The sequence below is a fragment of the Electrophorus electricus genome, chromosome 16, assembly GCF_041902795.1.
Source record: "Electrophorus electricus isolate QZ-2024a chromosome 16, ASM4190279v1, whole genome shotgun sequence".
NCBI lineage: Eukaryota > Metazoa > Chordata > Actinopteri > Gymnotiformes > Gymnotidae > Electrophorus > Electrophorus electricus.
The window spans coordinates 21,941,506-21,957,500 of record NC_137512.1 but is presented as its reverse complement, the minus strand read 5'-3'; the positions used below and the strand labels follow the sequence as shown (position 1 = coordinate 21,957,500).

The following is a 15,995-nucleotide window of genomic DNA, read 5'->3' as shown; positions in this document are numbered from 1 at the left end:
TCTAAAGATCTTAGAGGGCACAAATAAGATTTCTAAGCTCTTATTATTATTACCACTTTATTACACAGCCAAAAAACAAGAGGAGATCCTCTTTCCATTGCCCGGAACTGCTGGGAGCCATGACTGCTGGATTATAGTGCCTGTGCTCAGTGTAATTCAGTAGCCTGTCTGTCTTTGAAAAAGCTACAACATGCTAAAGTAGCTACTTTTTCACACTTTTCTTTTGCATGGAGTTGGCATCTATGCTGTATCTTAAGTACTTCTATCAGAGAGTAATTGGAAATTTAATTTAGAATTTTGGAGCTAACTACACAAAATGTCTTATTTAGCTGTCATTAACACCCTCTTATCTCGTTTGGTTTTCATGTGTTTCTAGACAGATGTTTTGCGTTCCAAACACTATACAATACCCGTCTCAACTTGTGAGCAACAGGAATGGGTGCAGGTTCTCATTAAAGCCGTCCACTACGATGCCTACTCCCTCCACGGTCTACTGATGCTGTATGACATCCATACCTGACATGCTTTAAGACATAACATCACATAACCTTTCAAAGGGAATCAATTGCTTCTCCCTAACCCTGCCAATTACTTGGTGCTACATGTGCCTGGATACAGTATGTGCCCATATATACGAGCAAACACAAGAACTCACGCTAGGAGATGATTGGTTATTTTAAGTCACTCAAGAGTGCTGGCTTGTAGCCTTATTAGAGTGAAACTCTTCTCTGCTTAATGAAAGAGCCAGTTAGCATGTGTGTGAGGTGTAAGGCCTTCCTGCATTGTAGCGGTTTCCATAGCACCGCCTATGTGTTCAAGGCGGCGGGGGGATACAACAGCTACAGTCTCCAGCAGGTTATCGCATCACACTGCTGTGCAGCGGCCCTGAAATGGATGGCATGCACTGTATCCAGTGGTCCTCCACTGGCCATTCCTACAGTGGATACATCATGACTTGTTTGTAGGCCGTTCGCCTCAGTTATTTATCAGCGACGCATATGAGGAGGAGGCGCCATCAGTGTCACATCAAGCACGTGGTTTCCGCGACCTCTTAATGTGAACTGGGGCTTCGTGTAGTTGATCAGAACTACAACTGCTCAGTGTTTGTGCGCGGGTACGGGCGTGTCCAGTCTAACGAGTGCAGAAGACGATGGAGTGGCCGATCAATAGCGGTCAGTGGGAGAAACGTCATGCTCGGCTTTGAAGGGGGCTAATGCCTTTCTGTTGGCTTCTCTTGCTGCCAGAACCTGTTTGATTTAAGGGCCCTTCTGGCCTGCTCACAGACAGGCAGAGGCAACAGGGAGAGGCTGCACTGCAGAAAGGCAAGAATTCATTTAGGGAGATTTAATTGAAAACACACACTCCTGTGCCTGCAGTAATTATCCGGCGAAAGAGAATATCGCCTTGTGTGAGCCAGAAAGCAAAGCTCTTTCTAAATGAACAGGCCAAGACACACACACACACACACACACACGCGCACACACACACACACACACGCACACACACACACACACACGCACACACACACACGCGCACACACACACACACACACACACACACATACACACGCGCACACACACACACGCGCGCGCACGCGCACACACGCGCGCACACACGCGCACACACGCACGCACACACACACACACACACACACACACACACAGGCATGCACACACACATACCCAATCACAACACACACGCACACAAACACACACACACATGCACACACACGCGCACACACATGCATACACACACACACACACATACCCAATCACAACACACACGCACATGCACACAAACACACACATGCACACACACGCATACACGCGCACACGCACACACACACACACACGCACACACACGCACACACACGCGCACACGCACACACACACGCACGCACACACACACACACGCACACAGACACGCACACACACACACCACATACAGGGAGAGAGTGTAATAAACAGCGCTGGGTAGCAAGTAAAGGAATATTTAGCATCCAGCGCAGCACATATAAACGGAGGTAAAACCTGTGAGTGTGTGTGTGTGTGTGTGTGTGTGTGTGTGTGTGTGTGTGTGTGTGTGTGTGTGTGCGTAGATCTGCTTGGTATCTTTGGGTATGTGTGCATGTGCTTGTCAGTGCAGCTCGGGCCCATTTGACCTCAATTTTTCTCTTTCTCTTTTTCACACACACACTTCTCATGTAGACACACCTCACACTTGCACACAGCAAACTCTGACACTCGCTATCCTTTTTTCACCCCTTGTCTCGTAATTTCTCACCCAGGGCAGCAGATGTCAGTGATTTCTAGCACAAGAGATTCTGTGGTTTGCATCTGACCATGACCCAGAGCCACTCCCCCAGACACACTGATCCCAAGCCAGAGCTTGACCTCCCAATCCCCAGACGCTTTCCCTCATGCCTGCTTCACTGACCTGCTGGCTACCTCCCATCCAGGGCCAAGGAAAACCTGTCAACAATTCTCCTCAACAGAGGGAAAAGAATATTGTATCTATGTCTCATGAATTCATCTTTTAAATTTTAAATGATACACTCTGGAGAGAAGTTACACACACACACAAACACACACACACACACACACACACACAGCCAGACCTCTGTGGTATGAGGTGTAATTCTGACCAAGCTCAGGCCAGGAAACTGTTCTTTGGATGGTGGGACAGATGACTAAAAGCTAGGTGGGTGGGAGAGAGAGAGAAAGAGAGAAGGAGTGACAGAGAGAGAAAGAGACAGAAAAATATTTCCATTTTTCACATTTACACAAAGATAGAGGGTCAGACACTTCATATATTCTGCTTGCAGCTCGTTTTCATTGAGCAATAACTCTGACAGACATCCACCTCACTGAGAGATCAAGAGAGTGTGGAAAGGGAAGCAAAAAAGAGAGATAGTCAGTAAATGCAACACAACTCAGTCCTCACTGACAGTATTTGGGGGGTTTCCTGTGTAACAGACAAGCGTTTTAAAGCCTGATTGCCAGCTAATAGATACATCTGCACAGCCCTCACTTCAACATCGCATTTAACATTTACAGCACTGAGCTGACACTTTTAACCAAAGTGACTTACAATTATGACTGAGTACAATTTGAGCAGTAAGGGCCTGGCTTATGGGCGCAACAGCGGCAACCTTCTGATTACTAGTCGAGCACCTTAACCACTGCGCTACCACTGCCTCTGCTGCCTGAGTGTGGCTTTTTACAAATATACTTGGGATGTAGGAGAAATTGCACAGCAATGAGGTGTACTGTTTTCTGATAGTTTTGGATCTTTGTCAGTATGTACTGGCTGAGTTTCATAGAGGATCCAGTAATGCCACCGACTTGTTTAACTTAATTCACTTGAATTCACAGATCATTTCACCTGAATTTGTCCACTATTGGAAATTATAATAAAGCAGCTACATGACATGGATTATGACTTATTAATAAATGTGAAGATGACTGTAAAAAGAATAGCAGCCTATTAGGTATACCTATAAAGGTATGTATACCTAATAAAGTTGTCGTTGAATAGTTTTGCTAGTGTATGAGGGTATGTGGATGCGTGCTTGGGAATTCTCATTAAGTTCTTCACTGTATTCTGTCAATGTTAGTGTTGTGCAGTGCATAAAGCGACCACCCCTGTTTGCATATTGTCACGATGAGGAGTTAGAGCAGGATGCAGGGACGAGTCACGTAAAACTGAAACATACGTTTATTTTCTCACAAAACAACGAAGACGTAGCTCGCAGGCTATCATAGTCAAACATCGACAACATTCAGATTTAGACAAAAGACAAGTACACTAATGATACACAACAAGGAGCAGGTGTGAAACACAAGGAGGATGTGGCCATACAGACGAACACACACACACAAGGAGACGTTTGGGAGGAGGAGCATATATCGTGACATATATGGCAGACTTACATGACAGAATGCTACCAAATCTCACCAGAAGGGGCACATGGGCACATACACCCTGCATCCATACTAATGAGCAGTTTTGATTAGTACCACTCTCGGATAGAAATGTGTCCTATAGCAACAAAGAATTTACAAGGTAGCCTATATGGATTTGAGTGAGTACATGTGAATATAATTTGAATATATTGATTTGTTTTTAAATTTTACTTTATGAAATATGTTTATATTATTTTTTCCATCCACTTTTTTGTTACCTGTTAGAAGGGCCTGAATGCACTGTACAGGTGAACTGCAGAAAAGGTTAGACCGAGACACTACCTCCACTATCCACACAGATTTGAGCATACACCCTACTGCTCGAAAGCCTGTGAGAGTCATATGTATGGGTCTTCCTTAATGACTGCCACTCTCTCTAGAGTCACTGTTCTCTTCATCTTACAGTTCTGTTCCAACATCAACTTTTAATTTAAGATTGCGGCCAGTGCATTTAACACTATAGCCAGTGCAGTTTTAGCTGTGACAGCATAGAAATCTGTGAATGCTGATTAATGAGGGCACTAAATTGCCTCTTAAAGAGGGGAAATAAGGAGATATCCAGTGATATTAACAGATCCATTGTAGCATACAGTGTAGTAGTAACAGAGAAGGTGCAGAATAAAATTAATATATTCGGTGTCACTTAGTTTTAACACAGTAAACAGAAATGCCCATGACTGGTCAGACAAAGCTCAGACACATCTCTGTTTTAGGCATCCAATTTAATGGCTTTTGATAAAGAATTAAAGGGGAAGTACATCTTTTTTTCATATTAGAGCCTAAACACATGGAGGAGGATTTCTAGTCATCTCAGTACATGCAGTTTTAAGATTTTTTTCTCTCTTTTTTTCTAAACAAATGATTGTTTTGTGAATCAAAATATATTCAGATATATTTACGACTCTTATTAAGCTAGTTAATTGATTGGTTGACATTGATTTCTTCAAAACATTTTTAAAGACATAAAACAAGACCTACTTTTCTTTGAGATGGTCAATAAAATCCAGTACTGATTCAGTCTCTTCTTGGTGGTTCATAATTTGGCGTGCTGGAGGAGAGATAAACAGCTCCAGTTTTTGATTAGTGAAAAAAAAAAAAAAATTACATCACTGGAACACACTGGAAGCCGACTTTGTTTTCGTCTCAGTCGATAATAGTAATATGAGATGTGGGCTGTGGAAATCAACGATCATTTCCACACATTTTCCTTAGTAAATAGAGCCTTGAGCAAAGTATGCCTATAACCGATACAACACCTGGAATATAACAATGATATAAATACAGAGCTAATAAGGAAAACTGCGGTGACCACTTCAAGGCCGCAGACTACAGATGGGGCCATCTGAAACCTGGAGTTTACATACTGTTTTTCCATGGATTGAGGCATGGCAAGAAACGGAGCAACATCTTTGGAGGTTCTTTTGGTTTCTTATCTAGCTATGTGCTTCCTGTCTGTATTGGTTCTTTGCCCCACCTTAGCCAGACCTTCCACCTGTATCTGCTTTTTCGTCCCTCGCCTGTGTAATTTGCCCCAGGTGTATCTTGTGTATTTAAGCCCTGTGTTTTCTCTGTTGTGTTACAGGACATTGTTCTATGTTATGTATCAGACTTATTGAGTTCTTTGTTACAGTTTTCCTGTTTTGTGTTTTAGCTTCTGTGTCTTGTTTTGTTATCATGTTTTCAGCTTTTGTTTCCAAGACTGATTCTGTGACTGGTCCAACATTATATATATTCCCCACTCACCCTGCTTTTTCCTTCAAACTCAGCTCTTCTTCCAGAGGCCTGGGAGCCTGAGAGTCCTGCGTAGTATCTTAGCTGTTCCCTGGACTGCACTCTTCTAGATGGAGGCTCTCGGAGATGGGATCTGTTGGAGACCATTCTCCAAGTTTAGGGGTCACAGCCCCTAGTGCTCCGATTACCATGGGAACCACAGTTAGCACCAACTCACCAACTATCTACCTATCTACCTATCTCTCTCTCTCTCTCTCTCTATATATATATATATATATATATATATATATATATATAGAGAGAGAGAGAGAGAGAGAGAGAGAGGTGTCTAGACATCACAGTATATGTGTTCAAAAGATCAAATGTGAAAAAGGGTGAACCTCCCCTTTAAATGCAGAAACCAAAATGGAAATCACACAGCGCTAGCTCCAAATTAGCAGTGTGAAAATAAAGCAGAAACTATTATCCTCTATTGCAAAGATATCTGCCTTTCCTCTCACTACAAATTAAGAAGTGCTCAAAGAATATTTTTTCCAAGAATAATTGCATTAGTGTGTGATGAACTAGGAAAATTAACTAGTTTTATACTTGTGGGGGGGTGGGGGGGGTGCACTTCTCCTGTAATTGGTGTTACCCTTAAAGCTTAACTGTAAGGAGTGAGACATGAAACTGACAGAGGGATGGAGGTAAAAAGGGGCAGGAACAGAGAAACGGCAGAAGTGGTGGCTGTAAGGAAGACTGATTCAATGACTAAAAAAGAACAGAGCCAATGAGAGTAGCATAGTCCGAGTCAGTCAGAAAAAACACCTTTTAACGAATGTTCTCTGGCTGCTTTACCATTCATTATTTAATGAATAGAGCTACATATTTAATTCAAATTAAAATTAAATCTTTTTATGTATATGCACATATTTTTGTTTATAACAAATCAGAAATCACATTTAACTGGTACCTGGAGTGAGAAACTAGAAACAAGCCTTTGTTCAGTATCTTTATCTGTAAGGAATCATGGGTGGTTCTAGGTGGTTCATGCGTGGTTGCAAACCTGAAACCAGAATTAAAAGCTTCTAAAGTATTGACATCGGAAAATCTTCCTGCTGGTGTGCACAGCTGCCTGCTTGTGATGGGAGAGAATGCATGTGTACAGTCCAGAGCTCTGCCCACACCTAACGCATACATGTGCATACTGCACAGGATTGTTATCTGCAATGCAATGACCTTCTTAAATAAAAGCAGATTTGTATAAAAATTCTATAAAAAAAATTTTAAATAAAAATTCTTTTGGTTAATAACCTGTCCTGACCCACTTTGAGTCAGTAACCATTGTAATTCAATTCAACCAGTTCTATTCAGCCGAAGCCTCTTAAGATGAGTCCTGGTGCTGGAGCAGGCTAGTTTACAGCAAGCAGCCTGACACTGGGCAAGACTGACTGGCTTTTGTGCGTGGGCCAATGACCTTGCTGAAGAACGGCCCAGTCCTGCCAGCAAATGTAAATTGCTCTCCTAAAGGTCAATTTGGCTGCTCCAGCTCCTGTCTGCAGAGAAGTGGGAAATGGAAGTGCGACATCACCAATACACTGGCGGTAGAGAGAAAGCAGAGACTGTCTTTTACGCAACCCTGTACACCTGGGTATGGCAGCCAGGGGGCGCTATAGTTTGCATTACCACTAACAAAGGTTGTGATGAAAAGGAAGTGTGACAAGGAAATGTAAACTATTATTTAATGGTCGCATGAACAGCATGAAGATTTCGGACCACGATTAGAAAACACTGCGTTTACATCATTTCAACACTAGCAACAACTAACAGTGACTTGTTTCTTTCCTCTCCACCTCAGAACTCCAAGCAAAAGCTTATGAACAGTTATTAGGTATTATCATTGTTTTTCTTAAAGGCCAACAATTGTGTCAAACATATAAACTAGTGCTTTTTGAACAACCACATAACTTCTACATTAGGCAAAAGTTGAGCACGATGACAACTTTGGCAGCTTGGTTGCCACACCACACCTGAAGTGGACGCAACTCCACAGTCCACTCATCAATGCCCACTGAGCAGGAGGCTGGGGATTGATTGGTTCACTCAACCCAGAGCGGTAATCCAGGAGGCGTAAAGTGACAATGAGCTAGTTATGTTTAAGCGGAGCTGTGATGAATGGTTAACATGCTCGCTAATGCCTGTACAGGCAGCTCATGTCCAGCTCATAAGGACACCGCCCCATCCCATTAACCTGCCTGGCCCACATCAGTCAAAACGAAGACAAATGTCACTGCCCACGCCCAAATGTCACCATGACAACATCATTCACAACAATCAACATATATTTACACAAAATAACTAGTGATCAATGTTTTCACTCTGTTCAAGCACCAAAGCTGGCCATGGGAATAAAAAAAACAGAGAAAACAGTACAGCTCATACTAACTAAAAGTTTGAGGAATTCCTTTACTCAGTCTTATACTTATTCTTTTTCCGCCCTATCTCCAACGCCCCTATTAGGTACACCTGTAACCTAGCAACAGGCCAAGACATCATCCCGCCCTCAACCTCCCCTTGTAGTGACAGCTGCACACTGACAGCCAATGGAACACAAAGAACTTCATCTCCCAGGGCATCCAACCAACCAATTATTGAGTTCCATAGGACCTGTTGAGATGCATACCTTCCCCCTCTCCCCGGTCTCTTACACGCAGGCACCAAGCCCCACCCCACAAGCTAGAGGAAGAGATCACAAGATCAGCCCCTACATAGCATACAAACGCATGCACACACACCCATGCACACATTTACACCTCCCTGGTATCCATCCCTCCTCAATCATCAATCTCATTAAAATAATTTCTATCACTTCAAGAGTTGAAGGTATAACAGCTGCAGGCAAAAAAAAAAAAGATCTTGCAATATAACCAGCCATCTATTGTCACATTATATCAATAAAGATGGAAAGATTGAAACTTTAATACGGCTATATATCTTTCCTCAGCCCTATACTCTCTTCTCAGATACCAGCAGATCATGGAACACAGGTATAAACTGCCTATCACTTTCACGAACAGCATATTGACATTCATCTATTCTGTCATCCCTCTGAGCCTTGCACAATGGTCCTCTAGCGCTCCATCAGCCTAACACACATTTGCCTTGAATGCCACAACCAATTAGCTCATAGTGTAGCACAACACAGAGCGGGTATCTGCCGTCCTCCAGGATCCTAATCGAACCAATACCATGGCCAGTCACGCCTCCTCTGGTTGTTTCATTAGCTCCCAATCCCTCTGAATCTTCCTTTCCCTCTCCACCCCAGGCAAATGCCACATTGCCCACTCAACACTCCCAGCCCCACCCTCCCAGCCACACACACCAAGCTCCATGCACCAAGCCCCACACTCCAACAAGCCTTCTGTAATGGCAAGGCACTCATGCATATATATGTCTTTTTTTCATTCAAGCCCGGGTCCACTACCAGAGGCCTCGGAGCTTAGCTGTTCCCAGGACTGCAATTTTCTGGACAGAGATCTCAGATGGGATCTGCTGGAGCCACTCTCCCAGTCTGGGGGTCACAGCCCCTAGAGCTCCGATTATCACGGGAACCACCATTGCCTTCATCTTCCACATCTTTTCCAGCTCTTCTCTCAGCCTTTGGTATTTTTCAAGCCTTTTGTGTTCCTTGGTCCTGATGTTGCTATCACTTAGGATCGCCACATCTATCACTATGGCCCTCTTCTGCAGTTTACCCACCACTACTATGTCCACTTGGTTAGCCATTACCAATTTGTCTGTCTGTATCTGGAAGTCCCACAGGATCTTAGCATGATCATTTTTCACCTCCTTTGGGGGTGTATCCTACTTTGAACTTGGAACTTCCAGTCTGTACTTAGCACGGATGCTTATGTATACTATGACAGCTACTTGGTTATGGCATTCCATGTAGACTGTAGCATCTTGTATCCCATTGTTATGTGCTGGATTGTCTCGAGGCATCTTTGCACAGCCTGCATCTGGAGTCCTGCCTGGTGTGGTAGATCCTGGCCTAAAATCCAGCACTCTGAGACTTGCTTTCCAAGCTTGTTCCTGTGCTGCCATGATTAGTGCCTCTGTCCTGTCTTTCAATCCAGCCATTTCAAGCCATTGGAAGGATTTCTCCTTATCAGCCACTTCTACTATTTGCCGGTGGTACATGCTGTGCGAGCGTTTTTCCTTCCATTATGGACCCTGCTCCTCCTCATTTCTATCCTCCTCGGGTTTCTGTTGTCTGAGGTATAAAGAACTTCATCACTTGGAGCCATCATCCTGCTGTACTCCTGGATTTCGGTTATTTCATCCTGGATAGTGGCTCTGATGCTCACTAGTCCTTGACCCCCTTCCTTCCCCATAATGTACAGTCTCAGAGTGCTGGATTTGGGATGAAACCCTCTGTGCATTGTGTACAGTTTCATTGTCTTGATGTCAGTGGCTTCTGTCTTCTTCTTAGGCCAACTTACCTGATAACTGGCAGAGCATAGGTATTGATAGCCCAGATCTTGTTCCTCCCATTCAGCTGACTTCTCAGGACTTGCCTCACTCTTTGTAGGTATTTGGCAGTAGCTGCTTACCTAGTGGCATCTTCATTATTACAATTTTCCTGTGGAATTCCATGGTACATGGTACCCACTTTTCTAGCTACTTTCCCGCCCCTTGTAACCATCCGACCACATTGAATGCAGTCTGAATGACATTCTGATGTGGTTGCTTTATATACAGCTTGATATCATCCATGTAGAGGAGGTGGCTGATGGTTGCCCCATTGCCCCATGATTTCACTGACACGGTTCAGGCCTATGCAGAATAGCAGTGGGGACAGGGTATCTACTTGATAAACCCCACACTTGATGGTGACTCATGCTATTGGTTTGAAGGTGGCCTCTAGGTTCGTCTTCCACAGTCCCACTGAGTTCTTGATGAAGGCTCTTGGAGTCCTGTAGATGTTACACAGCATCAAGCAGTCCAGGATCCATGTGTGGGGCATTGAAATATAAGCTTTCTTGAAGTCAGTCCAGCTAGTGCACAGGTTGGTCTGTCAGCTCTTACAGTGTCAAGTAACTATTTTTTCCACCAGTAGCTGGTGCTTGGTTCTTCTGATGTACTTGCCAATGCCTTTCTGGGCTCCACTCATGCTTGAGCCAAGTACCTACTCATCTTAGCCACAATGACAACTGACAGGAGCTTCCATGTTGTACAGAGACAGGTTATCAGCTGCTAGTTGGATGGAATTGCCCCTTTCTGGGGTTCTTTCAGGATCTGGACTGTCTGGTCTTCAGTTAAGCATTCAGGGTGAATTCTGTTCATTTTTCTGAACCATGTTCTGAACCATTCTGTTCATTTTTGCTGCCAGGTGCTCATGGAGTGCAGTTTCTTCAGCCTGTAGGCATGGACAATGTTAGGGCCTGGAGCTGTCCATACCTGAGACTCTTTCTTGGACATCTGATGGTTACTGGATCCTGTTCAGGGAGGATGCTGTGGTCTGCTCTCAGGTTCATTAACCACTGGACATCAGTGTTTCTTCTCCCATATGCCTTTCCAGTATTTTTCAGTTTCCAGCTTTTGTGGGTCTGTTCTTATGCTGTTCTTATGCCTTCCACCAAGAGAACACTTTGGATGGCTCATAGGAGAACATCCTGTTTATTCTCCTGGCTTCTATTTCTCCAATGAGCCAGAGCTGTTAATCTTTGCTTGGCATTCTCCAAGGCCTCAGGTATGGACAGCTTGTTGTACTTCTCAGGTACCTTCATCATGCCTTTCTGCATTTCTGATAGCTGGCTGACTTCTCTCCGTGTTGCTCTTATCACCGTGTTGCCTCCAACGTCTCCATGGAGGATACTCTGGCTACTGTAGAAACCTTTACCTCCATGGAGGTAAAGGTTTCTACAGTAGCCATAGTAAGTGGTATCTGGTATATTACTCAATAGGTCAAAAAAGGACAGGATTCAAAACAATCAAAAAGGATAAAGGAAGGCTAGGAAATAATGTATCTATTAGCAGTGTCCCGATTTCTCAGTTTCTCTGATGACCTTTGCTCCTGTTTTCCATTGTCAGAGTTATACCAGCCAGCTAACAGCATGAGCTAATCTATTCAGCAAGGACAAATGCACATGAAAGATGCAAACATTGAGCTTGTCCTATATAATGTGTTTTTGTGTACACTGGTTATACATGGCGTTAGATTTATCTCATATCAGAAGCTCTGCTTGTCTATGCTCTACTTACTTCCTGTTTCAAACTCAGTAAATATAACACTAATTTACTATAAATGCTACCATCGCTCCCCTGCAGACACAGGCTAGTGTGAATTTGGGTGACAGCTCCGAAACCAAAAGATAAATCTTCTCCTTTCATCCTCTCTTTATTATTCTCAACAAGATGAGAGGTGCACATTCAATTAATGTTATAACTACACCTTTAAATTCACTCTTCAGGAACTCAAGCAAAGACTGAAACCCAAGCCAGAGTTTCACCCCCTTTTTCAGCTCAAAGCCTGTGATCTGCAGATGAGAAAAATCCCCAAAGACCATCTTTCCTCCAACAGAGCCGGAGTGTTTTTCTCCTTCGGCTCCTGTCACCTCTTCCCTACTCTTCTCTTGGATCTGCCAGGCTTTCACAGAATTGAAGCAGAGAGGTGTCACACACGCACTTCTGTTTTTGCGGTTTCTTAAACAACAGATCAAAGCAGTTAAACAAATAAATGAGTCAGTTGTGGGGTATGGAGTGAGAAAGTGAGGAAGCGCGTCTGTTGAAAAGAAAGCGCAAAAGAGAATACATCTCTTCAAATGGCAACCATGATAAGGGGGGGGGGGGATCTGTGAGTTGGCTTCTGTTGAAGTTTGTTCTGTTGAGAACACCTATAGCTCCACTAAACCAGGTGTAACGGGAAGTCAAGGGTCGCGGAAAAGGACCTGAAAATCCTGTCTGAATTTTAACAAGCTGGTCGTATTGTTGTGTTATTTTTGAGCCCCTTTCAACTACTTGTTTTGCTGTACTTCTTGTAAGCTCAGAAAATATGCTGTGAAACAGATTAATCCAAGCCCTTCCCACCTGCCCTCTAATCTGCTCTCTGATATTAATCTGGGAATTCCAGTTGTGTGAAAAATATGTGGAGTGGAATTCTAGCCTGTTGGAGCACAGTTTGCACTGGAGTGTGAGACGGAATCAGGACCAGAGAGTGTAAGGGAAACAGATCAAAAAGGATAAAATGACTCCTGTTCACTCTAAAATAAAAATGTAAGGAAAGGTAAATGGATCATTTAGACAAGGAACATAGTAGTGTTGATCCTCAGTCTGATATCTGGTGAGATATAAACATAATGTGAGAAGCTCAAAGAAGGATAAAAACAGCAGACAGATCAGAGATGATGGGTGGGTGGATGGATTGATGGATGGATGCATGGATGGATGCATGGATGCATCCATGAGGGGAAGCTGTGAGCTGCACAGCACAGGTGCCTGAATGATCAAGCAGAGTTGTGCCCCATGCTCATTACAGGGCTTGACCAGAGACATCCGCACAGGCCTCTCTCAAAAGACCAATCTCCACACGCATCACAGGTAAAAGAGGTCAAAGTAGAGGACACACAGACACATTTTTTACACATCTGATGCATTCTTGGTTTTGTACGTGCCAATTGTTTCTAGTTTCCCAAACGGGAAAACATTTAGGCAAAATTTTGTCAAACTTTTAGGAGGGTTTTTTAGTTGTTGTTTTGGCTATTTTATTGTTTTGGTTGTGTTGTTCCCATGGTGAGACAATGAGTAATGCCACCTTAGAACAGCAAGTAATTAGACCAAAAGCAACTTCTCAGTCCTGCCATTGTAAGCAGCCCTACTAGACATACATGCTACCGGACAGAAAAAGATGGGGATTGAAGCAGAAAAAAACTAAAATTCCCAATGCGGCATTCCAGGCTCCCTTTAACAGGGCCTTGGCTATGATGACTGATCCACGTGGGATCCAGAGGGCCAGGTTTGGATTTGAGGCTTTCAGGGTCTCTGATGGATGTACTGGCTTGTATCAAAATCCTCTTGCAGCGGTGGCATTTGGAGGAGGACCTGCCACTGAGGAGGAAGAAGAGGCAAGCGAGTGAAGCTCTTAGCACTGTGGTGCTGTTCCCGGCCTGTTCAACCGCTGTGAAATGTGTATGTCTGGAGTGGGCATTTACATCCTGGCATGACTTTGGCCTGGATAACACTACCACGGTCTTCACCAAGTGATGTGTGTGTGTGTGTGTGTGTGTGTGTGTGAGAGAGAGAGAGAGAGAGAGAGAGAGAGAGCGCAAATGACAGATGAAGAGAATGAGACAGAGTGTCTACTCAGAAGATTCAGTGGAAAAAAACAACAACCATGCTAAATCTTTCCCCTCTATAGGTCTGATAAACATTTAACACTGTGTTTATCAGTGGGCTTCTTTTTAGTATCGGCTCTGAATTATTCAAAGATCTATCAATAATGCAGCTTTAATTAGCTTTAGTTACACTGTCTGCATTAAGGATCCTGCTGCACGCATGGGGCTCCTGGAGCAGAGCCATGCCGATCAGCAGCAGCACTGAATCAAGGAAAATGGGCACAATCCGGACCGGGTGAGCCGCAAAAGTAGAGTTCTCTACCCGGATGACATTCACAACACTAATGGCAAATTCACAAAATAGTAGCTTTTCATGCAATGGTTGGTGATTATGATAAACTGCTGACATTCATACACTATGAATGCCTTAACTAGGAGTCAAAAAGGTCTCTGAACACCACTGCAAATACAGAGGGAAAGTTGCTGCATTAAAGGTGCAATAAAAAGGAACATGATAGTGCAAAATGGCTGCACAGCCACTAGGAGGGTGGTTCTGTGAAAGCCTATTCACAATCTCACAGAGACATCAGATAAGGGAATTACATGGGCAAAGCACATCCCTTAAGGAGAGTGTGAAGAGGTGGCCTTCAAGCTATGAGTCGGGACGTGCGCAGATAAGATCAGACGGGAAAGATTCCCAGCCAGACACACACAGAGAGACATACTTAGCGTCAGGAAGTTCTTAGCCACATTTACAAGACCACCTTTAGCCATCAACATAAAGATCAAGTATAGAACTTGCACCTGCATTTTAGTGGAATATTTTTAAGTTACAGGCCAAGAACAGAAACTGAGCTAAATCCAGCTATAGACCGAATGTTCCACCTTAACAAAGCAAGCAAGAAAGGGTGTCGTTCTGTGGCAAAAGGACTGAAGGGATGAGCAGCAAAATCTGAGGGGGCATGATAGACAGAGGGAGAGAGAGAAAGAGAGGGTGAAATGGAGAGAGATGGAGAGAGAGAGGGAAATGAGGCAAGAGCAGAGGTTAACATTAATGCCCAGTGACACAGAGTGGCCGCCAGCGCTGCTCGTGAAAAATTAAGCAGCCTTACCACAGGTGAATCATTCCTGCTCCTAATGTGGAGAGACACGCTGCCAAGGGGAGACGTGAGATCACGCCTAGCCCACCTCCCTCCATTTCACATCTTACACAGAGACAGCCAAACACACAGCGAGGCCATTACAAAGAGACATGGCTTGGTCACCTGCTCTGGTCTGAGGAACAGACACTATCGGTCTCTAAAGTATTAGAGCGTATTAGAGAGTATTAGGGTAATCTGTGGTTAAAAACACTGTCATAAATGTACATCCACTAAAGAATATTATGTGTAAATACTAAATATGCCAGATGTTGGCCTACAACATATTTTTTCAGTGTATGGTAAAAAATACATAAACAAGATTGCTTTCCTGATATAAGATTAAATGAAAACTGATTGGGCCTCATAAACACCAAGGGCCAGTTTCCGGGACTTGGATTTAGCCTAGTATCAAACTAAACTGCAGAGCCGATGGTGAATCCCCATCGAACATTCTTTTTAGTCTAGACTTAGGGAAGCCTGAATGGTTAAATGTGACCTACATTTCATATTGTTTATCTAAATCACACCAAAACAAAATGTGCCTGCTTTGAATTTGAAAGATTCTTTTCTTTCAACAAGAACTATATGTTACAGTTCCTTCCAAAGAAGGCTTTTGTAGTAAATGTCCACGCTAGTGAATGTAATGGTTTCGTTGTGTTACCAAGATTTAAATATGTGGTATTAAATTAAGATGATTAAGTTACATAAAGCTCAAACAGAGGGCAAAGTGTGGCGTTCTGTGAAAAAAAAAATTCAGTCTGTGGTTAAGCACAAAAGTAATGATCTGCACTGCAATAGACTGGTACTCCCAAATAGTAATAAGATATTATATAATGTTATATACA

General features: G+C 43.5%; 1 protein-coding gene across 3 annotated transcripts in view; it reads right to left on the bottom strand.

Moving 5' to 3' along the window:
• The window catches only part of LOC113581513 (A disintegrin and metalloproteinase with thrombospondin motifs 2), a 122,426-nt gene that overhangs the window by 75,025 nt on the left and 31,406 nt on the right, over positions 1 to 15,995 (bottom strand). The window contains exon 2 of one of the 3 annotated variants that reach the window (XM_081698677.1): positions 4,944 to 5,013. The exons of the other annotated variants lie outside the window; for them this stretch is intronic. The gene's annotated coding sequence lies outside the window, so the exon portion shown is untranslated. The remainder of the gene's footprint in view (positions 1 to 4,943; positions 5,014 to 15,995) is intronic. 3 annotated transcript variants of the gene reach the window in all.